Here is a 17,389-nt window from a genome sequence, read left to right on the forward strand (position 1 = left end):
GTCAGGTTAGATTAAGGGTAGAACTAGGCAGCCAATCAGAGCGCAGGAAGGGCCAGGGGAAGGGAATGGAGTCACACACAAATGTACTATTACACACACGCTTATGTATGCATATCTATAATTATATCTATCTATCTATCTATCTACATCATAGACACCTATATAATCTGTAAGATCCCTCTCTCTATTTACTGTCCTATCTCCCTAGGCTGGGAGCATGTGCCTTGCCCCAGGTCTCCCTGTGAGTTTCTAGGGAAGGAAACCCAAAGGCCCAGCCTTCCCAAGCCACCTCTGCCATGCTGGGAAATGCAGTATGCTAGAATGATGGAGGAAACCCAAAGGCCCAGCCGCCTCCGCCATGCTGGGAAACGTAGCATGCTAGTATGGGGGAGGAAACCCAAAGGCCCAGCTGCCTCTGCCATGCTGGGAAACATAGTATGGCAACCTGACAGAGGCCCGGGTGGCTGGGAACATGTGGCTTCCTGGGATATAGAGCACCCCAGAATTGGAAGGGACCCCCTCAAAGCGTAACAGAAATTTCAGGAAACTTAAAGATCTAGGCCTGGCACAGCAATGATTGACAAGAGGACCTATAGATTGAAAATCCATAAGTTTATTTCCAATTGTCGACAAAGGAAAACATTGAACTCAGTGGAATTCAAGTTCCAAAAAGCTGAGACCCCGAACAAGACAAAATGGCTCTTTTGATATCATTGAAGACAATGAAGCTTCTTCAATACACCTGATTGGCTAATTACAATTTAAACATACAGAATTCTTACAATCAGAACAGAAATACATGCATACATTAAAACTGCACCATCACTCCTTACCCCCTCCTGTAGGAATTGAGTAGCTTTCCTCCTAACCTTGCTTCTGAACATCAACAATGTATCCTTATCTTAAATGGTGTATATTATGTCTAACTCTGTTGGTGCCAGCTTCTCAGGGGTCATGAGGCTCTTTTTACTCCATTGCTTTTTTCTAAACTCCAAGCCTCTATTTTTAAAAACCTATTTTTCTTTAACCAAAGCGACTCCATGTTTCTATGGCTTTTTATTTCAACAAGGAATTTCCACCACAAAAAGACATTGACTCCTAGCCCCTTTTGCTCTGCTGGGATATAGAGCACCCCAGAATTGGAAGGGACCCCTCAAAGGACATGGACTCCAGCCCCTTTTGCTCTGCTGGGATATAGAGCACCCCAGAATTGGAAGGGACCCCTCAAAGGACATGGACTCCAGCCCCTTTTGCTCTGCTGGGATATAGAGCACCCCAGAATTGGAGGTGACCCCCTCAAAGGACATTAACTCCCAGACACTTTTGCTCTGCTGGGACATATATCACCCCAGAATTGGAAGGGACCCCCTCAAAGGACAGTGACTCCCAGCCCCTTTTACTCTCCTGGGATATAGAGCACCCCAGAATTGGAAAACCCTTAATCATAAACTCTTTCTGGATCTGATGTTCTGATTTAGATCATCCAGATAGTCAGCAATCTAGGAAACCAGGGTTTGTTCTAAGTAGCCCCAGGAGCCAGAGCCAAAGAGCCACAGCTGCTCCAGCAGCAGACCTTCCTCAGCTGTGTCAATGGCTCCTGATAAAGCCTCCCTGATCCCCCAAGGCCCTCTCTCTCTCTTTCAGCTGGAGGCTCCCTGAAGGCAGGTACGCTTCTGCTCCTGCTCCTGCTCCCAGACAGACTTGGCTGCTGAACCAAGGCTCCATGATGATGCTCTAGGGCAGGGCTTCCCAACCTTCCACCTGAGGGGCTTTTCTCTCTCTCTCTGCACTTTTAGACCCCTTGAACTGCCCCAGAAGGCTCAATGCTGTGGGACTCTGGGGTCTGTGAGGCATTGCGCCTTCTCTGTCAGAGAGCTCTGGTGCCACAATGAACTACAGTTCCCAGGATGCCATAGCACTGAGCCCTGGCAGACCAAGCAGTGTGTTTTGGACACAGAGATCCTCCTCGGTCCCTAGCATTTCTATCTCTCTCGCACACTGCAGGAATAACCACCCACTTTGAGACTGCTTTAACTCAGTGCTAGGGAATCCTGGGAATAATAGTATTGGGGAGACATTGAGACTTCTTTGTCAGAGAGGGCTCTGAGGCCAAAATAGACTACAGTTCCCAGGATTCCCCAGCACTGAACAGACTCAAACTGGACCATTTTCTTAGTGTAGATGCACCTGGTGAGGCATTCTGGGCACTGCAGTTCAACTACGTTTGGAGGGTCATGGCACTCCCTGCCAGAGATAGCTCTGGGGCCCCAGTGTACTATAATTCCCAGCATCCCCCAGCACTAGCCCAGGATAGTTAAATCACTCTGGAACTGGATTCTTTCCTGAGTGTGGATGCACCTGGTGAGGCATTCTGGGCACTGCAGTTCAACTACGTTTGGAGGGCCATAGGACTCCCTGCCAGAGATAGTTCTGTGGCCACAGTGTACTACAATTCCCAGTATCCCCCAGCACTAGCCCAGGACAGTTAAATCACTCTGGAACTGGATTCTTTCCTGAGTGTGGATGCACCTGGTGAGGCATTCTGGGCACTGCAGTTCAACTACGTTTGGAGGGCCATAGGACTCCCTGCCAGAGATAGCTCTGTGGCCACAGTGTACTACAATTCCCAGTATCCCCCAGCACTAGCCCAGGACAGTTAAATCACTCTGGAACTGGATTCTTTCCTGAGTGTGGATGCACCTGGTGAGGCATTCTGGGCACTGCAGTTCAACTACGTTTGGAGGGCCATAGGACTCCCTGCCAGAGATAGCTCTGTGGCCACAGTGTACTACAATTCCCAGTATCCCCCAGCACTAGCCCAGGACAGTTAAATCACTCTGGAACTGGATTCTTTCCTGAGTGTGGATGCACCTGGTGAGGCATTCTGGGCCTTTCAGTCCAGCTATGTTTTATTTCTGCAGTGTATTTTGGACCAGAGACAAGGTGACAGACATCGTCCTCCTTTTCCAGGACATGTCGTCTTCTGTCATGCTTCCAAAGGTCCTCCATTTGGAGCATGGCTAAGCAGCAGGAATGTATAATACCATGGGTGTTTTTAGCTGTTATTTTTGGACAAGTCCTACATTTTTTGCTGGAGTGCCCTACATTTTGGGTTGAGGGCATTGGTCACTTTGGTCAGAGAGCTTTACAGGGCTTTAACTGCCATTCTGCTGCGGTTCTGGAACAAAGCCCCATTCCCAGAATTCCACAGCATTCAGCCGAGGCAGTTAAAGTGGTCTCAAAGCAGATGATTTCTCCAGTGTAGATGCAGCCTGAGCCTTTTGCCTCTCTTTTGCCCGAGATTTCAAAGCCCAGCCCTGGCACCACAACAGACTACCAATCCCAGGATTCCATAGGATGAAGTGCTGAGCGTGAAAGCAGTGCCAAACTGCTTTAATTCTGCAGTGTGGCAGCAGCAGCCTAAGTGTGGCTAATGCAGTTCTTAACATGGGGCCCCTCTTGCATACCCAGCCTCCAAGACCTTTAGGTTTAGCAGCTTGTTCCCACTAACTCCGTTTCATGTCTCCAAAACGAGACCAGAATTAATGAATTGATTAAGATCCCAGCATTCTCCCAGTCCAGAAGCCAAGGCAAGAGACCACTTCAAGAACAGGAGATGATTCTCAATTCTCCTCTTCATACAAAAGTTAAAGAGCAACTAAATGAAGTTTAGGCCTGTTACAGACTGCCAAAATAAAGCTGCTTTGGGTCTCTTTGGAGGTATGCTATTTAAATGATGCATGGGTCCTAAGAGTCCGGAGGTCGCGCCAAAGCCACACTCCATTCCTAAGCACTGGAGGGCAGCTTCGGTGCAGCTTCCGGAGTCTTAGGATGCATGCATCATTTAAACAGCATACCTCCAAAGAGACCCGAAGCAGCTTTATTTTGGCAGTCTGTAACAGGCCTTAATTTCATTGAAAAGAGGTCTGTCCTCTCTCTTGTCTTGCAGTGGTTTGAGTCTTGGACTAGGGCTCTGGGAGACCGTGGAAACCTGCTTGGAGAACGTGGGCAAATGACACACTCTCAGCCTCGGAAGAGGACAGTGCCAAAGCCCCTCTGAGCAAATCGTGGCAAGAAAACCCAGTGACAGGTCACCCTTAGCGTCTGCCGTGTATCAGAAATGGCTTGAAGGCACAGAACCACAAAGTGGAACAGGACTGGATCCAGAAGGTTCTGGAAGGCTGTGAGAAGGCTAAGACCATCGGAAAACACATATTTCCAATGGTCTTAAACCTAGACACCGCTCCAATATGGTTGGGGTCCCTGCAACATGAGGAACTGTATTAAAGGCTCGCGGCATTAGGAAGGTTGGGAACCACTGCTATAGGCCTTGTGATGCCCATAGCCTAAGAGTAGCATTATCCATCATGCTTTGAATCATTTTGCGAACGAACTACAGTTTGTGTACCCTGAACCGCCAGGAAGCGAAGGTGCCGGCGTCTCGGCCGCCTGGGAAGAAACACTTTGGATTTGGGAATGTTTCAGATTTTGGGATTCCGGACAAGGCAGACTCCAAAGGATTCGCATTAGCATCCCTTTCTCAGGTGTTTCCTCGCTTTTCCTTTTATAGATTCACAGAATCTCGGCCTCTTGAGCAAACCGCAGCCTTGAAGGAAACCATGCCATTGCGGCCACCCACCCCTTCAGGTAATAATCATAATGATGGTAATACTATTTATCTATATTCCGCCTTTTCCTGGAGGAATAAATCAAGGCGGATTACAACAAACGATGATAAAACAATTAACAATATTACAACATCGAATAAAAATACAAAACATAAGGTACCACGAGGGTGGGGTTAAATGCCCCCGCTTATGCCCACTGACAAGGGACCTTACCACACGGGGGCTCTTTGAGCGTCAGTTCGCATTGGCCAATGCGTATTCGCGTTATAGAGCATTGGAGTTCCACACCTGTGAGCTCTGAATATGCATTGACCAATGCGACATAACGTGAATACGCTTTGGCCAATGCGGATTCACGGCTGGGTTCCAAACTGAAGGCAGCCAGCTCCTCCGTTTTCCAAGTCCACAAAATTAGGGGATCGGCTGGATCCGCACTGATGGCCAATGCGGAACCTCTGCTGCTTTGTCTGGTGTGTACATCCAATCCGCTGGTTCTCCTGAAGACCACTGCTTACAAATCCCCCATGATGCCGTGCTGCAATGTCCCCCTTCTCCTTCCGGTGGCCCTTTCCCCTTTTAACACAACTGCTGGGGCTGGGAGCGTTATTGCCACTGAACAAGATAAAGCAGAAACCTTTTGTGTCTGGGAGTAGGGAATGTATATATATGTGTGTGTGTATATATATATACACACACACACACACATGTGTGTGCAAGCATATACATGCAGCATTGCACTTTCAGCTGCTCCACAGTTTGTTTGTGTGTGTGTGTGTGTGTGTGTATATATATGCGTGTGTGTATATGTATATGTATGTGTGCGTGTGTATATATATATACACACACACACACACACAGATGTGTGTGCAAGCATATACATGCAGCATTACAGGTGCTCCACAGTTTGTGTGTGTGTGTGTGTGTGTGTGTATATGTATGTATATGTATGTGTGTGTATATATATATATGTGCATGTGTGTATATGTATATGTATGTGTGTATATATATATATACACACACAAAAAAAATGTGTGTGCAAGCATATACATGCAACATTACACTTTCGGCTGCTCCACAGTACATATATATATGTGTGTGTGTGTGTGTGTGTGTGTGTGTGTGTGTATATATATATATTTAAAAACTCTCATACATACAAATGTGTGTTTACACATAGAAAAGGCATCACACTTTTGGCTATTCCACTATGTGTATATACATATATATAAGTATGTAAGTATGTATTTATGTGTGTGCATATGTATACACACACACACAGATGGAGCATACCCCTTTCGTAAGTGGCTAAAGGCAGCAATTCTCGCGATATTCCGCGCTAAACAGTGACCTCATTCTTCACCCCCGGAAGTTAAAAATGTTGCACCCCATTCAGAGACCCACAGAGCATGCGCAAAGCTGCCGATGCGCATTGGCGAACACACATTGTATTGGGCTGGTGTGGTCATCCAGTCTGCACTGGCCTCGCTTTGCGTGAATACGCATTGGCCGATGCGCAAGACCTCGATCCAGAAGGCTGCCCAGGTGAGGATGAATGTTGCGATATGATGCGAATACGAATCAGCAAAGCGTATTCAGAGTGCGCAAGTATGAATGAATGATGCGTTATAACGCGAATACGCATCGTCCAATGCGAACGGACGCTCAAAAAGCCCCCGTGTGGTAAGGTCCTAGGAAAGTTTGCATGCCTGGGTCGGGAACCCAGGTCTAGGTCTCTCAATGCCCACTCCTGTGCTCTAGCCACTACACAACCCAGCTAGGGCTATCCACCTTCTTATTTATCTGTACAACAGCCATGCAAGGTAGGTTGGACCCGTCTGCCTCCTCTCCAAGCTTTCATTCCTGAAGAAGGGGATCCAAACCATGCTAGAGCATGGGAGGGGATTCGAACCCATGTCTTCCCCCACTCCTGGAGTCTGGTGCTTCTTGCCATTCTTACACATTCATTTTAGGAATATTTCAGTTGCATCTACTTTCCTTTTCTTCTTTTTTCCTTCCTTCCTTTTCCTGCTGGAACAGTTTACATCTGAAGCAGAACCTGGAGGACTCAGAGTGTCAACTGCAGGTGGAGAGAGAGGCTGGCAGTGCCAACCTTGCCAAGCTGAACAAGGCCCCCCAGATGCAGATGAAGGTGAGCCAGGAAGAGCTGGGTCTGGGTCGGTTTGGGGCCTCGGGGCCCAGTGGATCTGGGGCACTGCTGTGTCACCCGGGACCTGTGCCATGGTTTTGTGCCACGGAGGAACAACTGGCCTCCTGCTTTTTCAGTCACAGCTTCTTTGCCCCGGATAAGAGCCTCCTTTTTGCAGCCATCCGTGGGGTCATTGGGAAAGCTCCAGCTTTTGCACTGTAGTGCCCAGCATCCCCCAGCTGGCATGGCCAGGCTCTGGGAGTGGCAGGGTTGACATTGCCCTGTCTTTATCAACATTTGGCAATACGTACTTCCAGGACTTAAATATCCATACCTTTGTTAATAATTTGTAGTAGTCCTAGGATTTAAATAACCACGCATTCATTAATATTTGGGAAGAGTTTAAATAGCCACACATTTATTTAAGTAGTAAATGTACCAAGCGTGGGCACATAGGTGCTTGTGTGTGCTTCCACTTTCTAGCCTTTAATGCCAAGACAGGGATAGCAGGGTTGTTGGACTGCAGCTCCCATCAGCCCCCAACCAGCTTGGTCAGTGTCAAGGAACACAATTATTTGGGGGGGAGGTCATACCTATCTCCCCCCAGGTTTAACCTGTGTATTGGTTGCAAGGGCTTTCTTTTGCACTCGAAGGGTGACTGTAGTACTTGTAGAGGAAGAGATGGGATTTGCAATTATACCATTATACACATTATATATATTATATATTATACCAGGGACTAGCAACCTGGGAGGCTTTGGCTTTTCCTCCGTCTCCTCGCTGACAAGGGCCTGCGTGCCTTTGGGGGGGGACTCCAAATCCTGATTAATGGAAAAGCCACCATTAATCCCCCCTCTCTTTCTGTCCCAGATTTCTCTCAAAGAATGACAAGGACCTGCAGAAAGTGATGCGGCAGCAGCAGGAGGAGCGGCTTCGGACGTTGGGTGACCAGAGCCGGAGGTTGGGGTAGTTCTCCATGGGGTGCCCAGGCCCTCCGTGCCAAAGGGGCACCCTCCCTGTGTGTCCGGGGAAGTCATTTATTTCTAGGTGATTTTATGCCCACCTTCCCTTTTGCTTCTGCCTCCCCCCAAAAACCTGAGTTCATCCCAGCTGAACTCAAACCGATACATTTGGGTTTTGCTTTTGTTGGAGTTTTTAAAATCAGAATTTGGAATTATGGGGTTGGGGGGGGAGATAATAGAATATATACGTTAATGACATAAATGAGCAACAACTTGTTTCTTTGATCTTCATATTCAAGGCCTTACTTTTACTTACTTTTTGACACTAAAAGTAACTAAATGCAAAGGGTAGGAAGTCATTTACTGCTGTTGGCATTTTTAGAAATGTTGTTCTTGGTTTATTGGTTTGTTTTTTCTTCCTCTTGTTTGTCGTTACGATTTATTATTTATTATTATTATTATTATTATTATTTTGCTTTATTTATATAGCACTGTATATAGTTTATGTTTCGTGTCATGCCTTAGTTGGATTTGCTGCGGTCGTCATTTGAGTGTGTATTCAAATAGATTTTCATTTCCAGGGCAAGATTTCCTTATACTTGGCTGGAATAGATGACCTTGGGATCCCCTTCCAGGTCTGACCCCTTTTCTCTCTTTTTCCTTCCTCCTCCAAAATCCCAGCTGTTGAAAGAGGAGGTCACCCAACTAAAATGCGCCCTCCAAAAGTCAGAGACGGAGGTGGCCACTCTTTGGGAAGAACTGCGGGCGACAAAACCGTCGGAGGAAGATGGGACCCGAGGGAAAATCTGGCTGTGGCCAGACTGTCGTGTCCAGCGCACAGTGTCCACTGCCACAGGACGACACAGAACCCCAATGGGAAATGCTGCCAGCCCAGACTCTACCCGTGGCCATGCCTCCTCTCCGCCTGAAGAACCACCTACTCTTCCCTCGGTGGAGGACCAGCCACTCCCGATAACGAAGGATCTGTTCCAGAGAGAACAACGATCAGACCCAACATTACAGTTGGCCTAGTCATTGGCGAGGGGTGAGGCACATGCCACTTGGCCAAACGAGCATGCCAAGTTCGTGGTGACAGATGGCCTGCTCTACCGTGAATTTTGGCCAAAGAACTTTAAGGAAGATTGGTCACCACAAGAGCAACTCCTGGTCCCAACTATGTACAGGGCCAAGCTCCTCAGCCTGGCACAAGGCCACCCCAGGCGCCATACAGGAGTCACGCGGACTAAGGACAGACTTAAGAAGGCTTCCTTTTGGGTTTCCAAGACTCACCAGGAAGCGGACAGCCAGCCAGAAACCTGCTACACTAATCCTACGAGGTGCACTTTGCTCAGTGTTTATATCCTACCTTCCCTCTCATAAGCTCCTTATGCGAGAGTCTCGCCCACAACCCTGTGAGGCAGGACAGGCAGAAAGAAAGGAAGAAGACTGCCATCAAGATCAAGCAGAGAGTTCCACAGCTGAGCAGGGCAGGATTTGAACCTGGGTCTTGTAAGCTTTATGCCCCCTGACCTCCCGTTTTGTCCACCCACCTACCATGTATCTGTTTGCCTCACGCAACAGAGGAAGGAGATGCTTCTGGGACTCCAGGCTTTGCTCCAGATGCTCAATTCGGGCCCCAGCATGATTCTGGACCGAATCCAGCACCGGTTCTGCCTGCAAAAAGTAAGACAGAGAAAGCAACAGAAGGGATACCATCAAGTCCTCTGCTTTCTGAGGATGATGGGACTTGTTGCCCAACCCAAACAGGAGGGAACTAGGGGGTTTAATTCAGCCTGTCCTCTTGCCGCTTCCTTGGTCCTTAGGGCTTTCTCCATTTTCTCCTGCATTTCGGTTTGCTTGTGGCTATTTTGCTGGAGTTTGTCTCGGCAGAGAGAGAGGAGCCCAGCCAGTTCCTGGACCTTATCACACATGGGGAGGGTTGCAGCTCAGATCGACAGTCACTCCTGTTCTAGCACTGCAAAGCGTGATGTTTTTCCACACCAGATCCAGAGTCACTCCTCTCTAGCAATGTGGATTGAGATTAAAATGTCATGTTTTTCCACACCTGTTTGCCTTTCTGTTGTCCTCCCGAAGTGAAGGGGAAGAGAAGTCAGTTTGATTCCAAGCCAGTCACGTGATGTGGACTCAAGCAAAGGGGAGTGAGTGCACATTGTATTACCATACCAGAGCATACTTTGAGGGGTCAACGATTCAAATCGGCACCCTTGCACATGCTCATTAGGGCTCTGCCCTCCTTCCCTGCCTTCTTTTTAGCTGTCATCCTTCATCGGGGTCTAGGAGAAGGCAGGGGATGATGGGATAGGTTGCTGGGGGTCCCTGGAGCCAGGATCAGGATGCAGGAGAAGGCAGGGGATGATGGGTTAGGTGGCAGAGGGGGTGAAATTGGGATGTAGGAGCGGTCAGGGGATGATGGGTTAGGTGGCACGGGGGGTGAGATGGGGATGCAGGAGCAGTCAGGATGGTGGGGTAGGTGTCAGGGTGAAGGAGTGGAGCAGATCGGGGTCTAGAAGGATGCAGGGATGATGTGATTGGTGTCAGTGTGAAAGAGTGGAGGAGATCGGGGCCTAGGAGAAGGCAGGGGATGATCTGATTGGTGGAAGGAGGGGAGCAGATGGGGGCCAGGTCCCTCTCCTGGCTCCGATGGAGGGCCAGGTGCCGACCCCTCAGCTCCACATAGAAATGGGGATAGAGCTGGTCCTCCTGAGGAAAGAAGTTTCCCTTGTTTTTCATTGATTTCATTTCGTTTTCCTTGATTTCCAATTTGGATTCCCATGCGCCACTGAAGTCTCCAATTAAGATCATATTATCATAGTGATATTCCAATATTTTAGTGCACAACTCAGTGCTTTCTATTCTATATTCCTAATATTTTCTTTTTTCATTCTGTTTGGGAGAAAGCCATTTTGGTCTGGGTTTATCCAGTTTGCTAAAAAAGATTTCATTCTCTCTGCTAATATTGCTGCAAATAATTTATAATCTGAATTTAACAGTGAAATTGGTCTATAATTCTTTAATTCCCTTAAAACAGATGCCAGTATAGGTAGCTATATCAGATAGGTAGCGTGATCTGGAGAATATCTGCCATTGCCGAGTGTGTATTTTGCCAGTGTTTTTCTGCCATCTTTCAACTCCACCGCATAGGAATGTAATTTGCGTCAGGTTTTTGACACTTCCCTTTTTTGTATATCAGATTGAGATTATTTGGGGACATGTGCCAATGGCGGCAGAACATTTTAAAGAAGAGGCTTTCCTTGTAATTGTGACATTGGGTGAATTTGTTACTGCCATACCAAGCTTTCTCCCGTGTTTTGCCAATTTCCCAAGCCCATTTCAACATGGTCGGCTTAATTGTCCCTTGTTCCAACTCTCTTTTGTTTAGTAATTTACAGTGTTTTGATCTATGTCTTGATTTATGATCAAATAATATGTCGTCAAGTTATGTTTTTTCTTTATTAACATCTATACTTTTATTATCTATTTTATCCTAAGAAGTGCCATGCAAAGGGGGGTAGATACCCTGCTCCTGGGGTGCGCTTTCTTCCCCAGGTGAAGATTCGACTGCATTCTGATTCCGACTCCTCCGCCTCCGCCGCTTCTTTCTATCCTCTTCTCCTGCGCCTGCGATTACAACAGGCAACAGGGATAAACGGCCATATTTCTGAGGAGCAGGAGGACAAGCATGCGCTGCCAATGGTGCGCAGGTAGACTGACTTCTTACAATATATCCAATATAAGATAAATTCTTGACATCTATAACTCTTTTCTCTAGCATGGTACTTCCTAAGGCTACTTCAATTCCTATCTTATCATACATTTAATTTCTTACTTACGCTTCTTCTTAATATTTACTTAATCTTTACAGTCCATAGATTCAAAACCTTTATCCTTTCAATTTGTGCTTCCCTCTATCTCCTCCTGTATCATATGACCAATGACCATTCTTCTTCCTATACAATATCTCCCAGAGAGGAACCCCCCACACTCACCAAAGGGCCCCTTCAGAGGACCCCCCACTGACCCTCCCCCCTCCGCCGGGCCCACCTTGAGCTCCTGCACGGAGTTGTGGAGGTGCCGGCGCTCCATTTCAAAACGGAGCAGGCTCTTCCCCACGGCCTCGCACTGGGCCGTCTTCTCGGCCAGCTTCTCATCCACATGGAGTAGCTCCACCTGCAAAGAGAAGGCAGACCCCGGAGCTGGTTAGGGGCCCGTAGCTGAAGGTCCCTGGGCGCTCAGGCCCAAGCTGGAGTACCCCAGCGAAGGGGAGAGAAGGGGAAGGCCAGCGGCTGCTCTGAGACAAAGGTCAGAGGCTGCCTAGAGGGAGAGGACTCTTCAGGGCCAGGCAGAAGAGGCAAAGCTCCTCCGGCCTGCCTGCGTAGCCCGCCGCAGCCCTCTTTCTCTGAGGAACGGAAAGCAAAGAGGCCCCCTCTCTTTCCCCTAGATCCACTAGGTCCCAGAGGAGAGGAAGCAGTCTGGGGAGCTTAGGAGGGGCCTTCCTGAGACCCCATCCCAGTTCTCTCCACCTCCTAGTGAGAGGAAGAATGAGATGCCCAGACCCGCTGCCTGCACCCCAGTCCTTTTAGGGGCTCCTCAACTCTATGGCCGGAAGAATCTCCCGGGCGGTCTGGAATATGTGCCGCACGGCCCGCGGGATCATGCCCACCATCTCCGGCTCTATCTTGTCCGGCTCCTCCATGGTGTAGATCATGCCCACCGTCTCTGGCTCCTCCATCGTATACGGTTTTCCGCTGCCTGTCTGGCCATAAGCCAGTATAGAAATACTGCAGCCATCCAGAGCAAACTGTGGCGGAGGAAGAGGAGGAGAAGGAGGAAACCTCCATCAGGCCAGCCGTCCAGCCCTGGCCCCCAGCCCCTGCGATGGCAGCCCCCGGCCCCTACCTGCACCAGCAGCGCAATCTCCTGAAAGACCTCGGCCTGGGAGCTGGAGGGAGGGAAGACCCGGTCGACATTGAACTCGTAGATAGTGTTCTTCAGATTGCGGCCGACGTGGGACTGGGCAGAGGAACAATTTTCGATTGGTTTCATTTCATATGTATTATTACTTGATTTGATTAAAATGTCTTTCTAAGTCAGCCAAATGTCGAGATCCTTCCACCTTCCAAAAAATGCTTCTTGAGAAGATACCCACAAAGGTATTTCTCCAAATGTTTTCTTAATTTTTCCCCATGTTTTAAGTAAGGATCTCCTAATCAAGTGGTGCCAAAAATCCTTGTGTACAGCTGCTTTATCATACCATAAGTACGCGTGCCAACCAAACCTGTTATCAAATCCTTCCAAATTAAGGAGTTTTTCATTTTTCAGCCTGATCCATTCAGTAATCCAAGGTAATACATTTGCCTCATAGTAAAGCTTTAGGTCTCGAATTCCTCCGCCACCGACTTCTTTTTGGTACGTCATTATCTTCCGATTCACTCATGGCTTTTTATTATTCCATACAAATAAATTTAAATCTTTCTGCCATTCTTTAAATGTTTTCTCATTAAGTAGAATGGGAATTGTTTGAAACAGGAAATTTATTTTTGGTAGAATCATCATCTTAATTGCCTCAATATGTTCAAACAAAGACAAATTCAATTTTGACCATTTTTCCATATCTTTTTTAATTTCTTTCCATCTTGGTTTGTAATTGTTCTCAAAAAGTTCCGTGTTTTTATCAGTTATCCAAACTCCTAAGTATTTCATCTTCTTTCTCATCTGGCAATTGGTAATCCTTGCTAAATCTTGTTTGTTTGTTTGTTTTTTGTCAATAAGTTCTTCGTGAGCATAACAGTTTTTTGGTAGTTTACTTTGAAGCCTGATATTTTCCCGTATTCCTCAATTACTTCAAGCAGCTGTTGTACTTGCTTTATTGGGTCCTCTATTACAATCAAAATGTCGTCTGCGTACGCTTTCAATTTGTAATTGTAACTTTTAATTTGGGTGCCACTTATTATTGAGTCATCTCTAATTCTGTTGAGTAATACCCCTAAAACCATAATGAATAAAAGCGGTGATCTTGGACAGCCTTGTCTTGTACCTTTCTCAATCTCGATTCGTTCTGATTTATTCCCATTGACTATGATTTGTGCATTTTGATCTTCATATATCTTTCTTATCCAAGTTTCAAAGTCCACTCCTAATTTCATCCTTCTCATTATTTCAAACATGTAATTCCAGTTAACGCTATCAAACGCTTTCTCGGCATCCAGGAATATTAAGCCTAATTTTTTATGATTGTTTCTTTCGTAATATTCTAGAATATCAATAACAAATCTGGTATTTTCGTTCAATTGTCTTCTCGGAAGGAATCCTGATTGTTCTTCTTTAATGTAATCCTGTAATATCTTTTGAATCATCGTAAAAATTTTATAGTCAGTATTCAATAAAGAAATTGGCCTGTAATTAGCTACTTGGAAAGAATCTTTCTCCTCCTTAGTAATTAATGTGATGTTTGCACTTTTCCATGACTCAGGGATTCTGGGTTCTTTAATATCATTCAGAGTTTTAACTAAAGGTAACTTAATTTCCTCTATAAATTCCTTATAATATGTTGCCGTGAATCCATCCAGTCCTGGAGCTTTATCCAATTTTAACTTCTTGATTACTGATTCAACTTCTTCTATTGTAATAGTGGCATTCAGTGTCCCTTGTTGTTGTTTGTTTATTTTTTTAATGCATTGTTTATCAAGATAATTCTTTATTTTTTCCTCTTGTATATTGTCCCTTTTGGCCATAGGCAAAGATGCAGACGTTGCACCCGTCCAGGGCAGAACTTTCTAGGTTCCTCTAGGGGCCCCCAGGGAGTCTGGGCTCTTGGGGCTCAAGCCAACCAACCTGGAGAGCCTTCGAGACAGAGAATGGAGCCTCTTCCCCATCCCACTCCAGCCAGGGGCCACTAGACTCTTCTACTGCTCCCTCTATCCCTCTGACAAAGGGGTAGAGGACATTGGGACCCCCACCATACTCCTACCTCTTCTGTCTTAGAAAGGAGAAGTCTCCTTGGATCTTCGGGAAAGAACCGGAAGTGGATCGGTCCCTTCTGGTCCTCCTCCTCCTCCCAAGGCAGCAGCGGCCGCACTCGGCAAAACACCTGTATATTACCCTGGGAGAGAACGAGGGACAGGGGTTCAGGCGAGAGAGAGGGACCCCCCACACTCACCAAAGGGCCCCTTCACAGGACCCCCACTGGCCCTCCCCCCCTCCGCCGGGCCAACCTTCAGCTCCTGCACGGAGTTGTGGAGGTGCCGGCGCTCCATTTCTAAATGGAGCAGGCTCTTCCCCACGGCCTCGCATTGGGCCTTCTTCTCCGCTATCCTCTCATCCAATTGGAGTAGCTCCACCTGCAAGGAGAGAAGGCGGGCCCCGGAGCTGGTTAGGGGCCTGTAGCTGAAGGTCCCTGGGCACTCAGGCCCAAGCTGGAGTACCCCAGCGAAGGGGGAGAGAAGGGGAAGGCCAGCGGCTGCTCTGAGACAAAGGTCAGAGGCAGCCTGGAGGGAGAGGACTCCTCAGGGCCAGGCAGAAGAGGCTAAGCTCCTCCGGCCTGCCTGTGTAGCCCTCCCCAGCCCTCCTCCTCTGAGGAACGGAAAGCAAAGAGGCCCCCTCTCCCTCCCCTAGATCCACTAGGTCCCAGAGGAGAGGAAGCAGTCTGGGGAGCTGAGGAGGGGCCTTCCTGAGACCCCATCCCAGTTCCCTCCACCTCCCAGTGAGAGGAAGAATGAGATGCCCAGACCCGCTGCCTGCGCCCCACTCCTCTTAGGGGCTCCTCACCTCTATGGCCTCCAGTTCGGCCGCCAGCAGCTCATTGGCCTTCCGCTTCTCGATGGACATTTCAGATTGGCGGGTCTGAGATGCCTGGAACTGGAGGATCTCCACCAGCGCCTGGCCCCTGACCCGCTCCTTCACCACTGGTGGGAAATGGAAGGTAGTGATTAGAGCAGGACGGTCCTGGGCACTGTTAACATTTTTTTCTCAGCAGTTTATATCTCTTCCCCTTTTGATCATTCGTCGGATCTTTTGCTACTTCTTTTTCAGCTTGCCTCGTTTCTTCTTCCAATTTTTGCATTTCCTTTTCTTTTTCCGTTTCATTTCCGCGCCTCTCTGTATTAGAACCCCTCTCATCACTGCCTTGCTTGAGTCCCAAATCACTTTATGTAGTGTCTCTTTCCCGGAATTTTCATTGAAAACTGGAGGCCTCGTGCCTGGCCCAGTTTGCAACAGATGACGAGACTTTGCCCAGCCAGACCTTCATTTCAACAGTTACAGTTGTGTGCGTGAAGACATGGGGCCTCCCTCTTCTCCCCTGAGCGCAAGGCTCACCTTCCATCCCTTGCCCTCCATCTCCCGGGCAGTCTGGAAGATGTGCCGCACGGCCTGCGGGATCATGCCCACCGTCTCCGGCTCCATCTTGTCTGGCCCCTCCGTAGTGTGTGTCTTGCCACTGCCCGTGTGGCCATATTCAAAGATACAGACGTTGTACCCGTCCAGAGCAGACTGTGGCGGAGGAAGAGGAGGAGACCTCCATCAGGCTAGCCGTCCAGCCCTGGCCCCCAGCCCCTGCGATGGCAGCCCCTGGCCCCTACCTGCACCAGCAGCGCAATCTCCTCAAAGACCTCGGCCTGGGTGCAGGAGGGAGGGAAGACCCAGTCGAAATTGAACTCGTGGGTGGTGTTCTCGTGCTGAGATGCCTGGCACTGGAGGATCTCCACCAGCGCCTGGCCCCTGACCCGCTCCTCTGAGGCCCAGGTGCTGCAGAGAAGGTGCCACGTTAGGCTCTGGGAGCCCCTGGAAGGCACCGGCCAGCTCCCACCCGCCCCACCACCCGCTGTCCATCCGTCCCTCCGCTCACCTCGGATGTCTCCGGAGCTCCTCTGTCTGGGCCTGGAGCTGGAAGGCCTCCTCCTCCCAACCCGCCCCAGTGGTGGCAGGAGAAGCAGAGGCTGCTGGGAGGGAAGAGAGGAGAAAGGTGTGAGCATCTCAGGGAGGCCTCGCCACAGCCCCCGGTGTGTGTTGGGGGGCAGATGAAGACCGGCAGACCTACCTGGTTTGGGGGGCCCCACAGGAACTGCCTGACCGGAGTCTTACTCCTTTCAATATTGGGCATGGTCCAGTCTTTTCTCCATTCACAATTATATTAGTCTCTTGTTTTTTTACATCATGTTTCAATCCAGTTTTGAAAGTTGTTCCCTACTTGTGTTTTATCCAATACCCCAAACATCAATTCCCAGTTAACATTGTCGAACGCTTTCTCCGCATCTATAAAAACCAGGGCTAATTTTTTAGTCTATCCTTTTTTCATGAATTCCTATCAAATGTATTATAGTCCTAATATTTTCTTTTATCCTTCTGTTTGGGAGAAAGCCATTTTGGTCTAGGTTTATACAGTTTGCTAAAAAAGATTTCATTCTCTCTGCTAATATTGCTGCAAATAATTTATCATCTGAATTTGACAGTGAAATTGGTCTATAATTCTTTAATTCTGTTAAAACCTTTTCTTCTTTTGGTATTAGTATTATATCTGATTGGATCCATGTTTGGGGTATTTTACCTTCTGCGCTCTCCTTCGTTATTTGTAACAAAGGATCCATCAATTGTTCTTTCTGTTCCTTTTTAAATTTTATTATATTTTGCTTTTCCAA

The sequence above is a fragment of the Sceloporus occidentalis genome, unplaced genomic scaffold, assembly GCF_023333645.1.
Source record: "Sceloporus occidentalis isolate IW3139 unplaced genomic scaffold, rSceOcc1.0.p SCAF_8, whole genome shotgun sequence".
NCBI classification, from domain to species: Eukaryota; Metazoa; Chordata; class Lepidosauria; order Squamata; family Phrynosomatidae; genus Sceloporus; species Sceloporus occidentalis.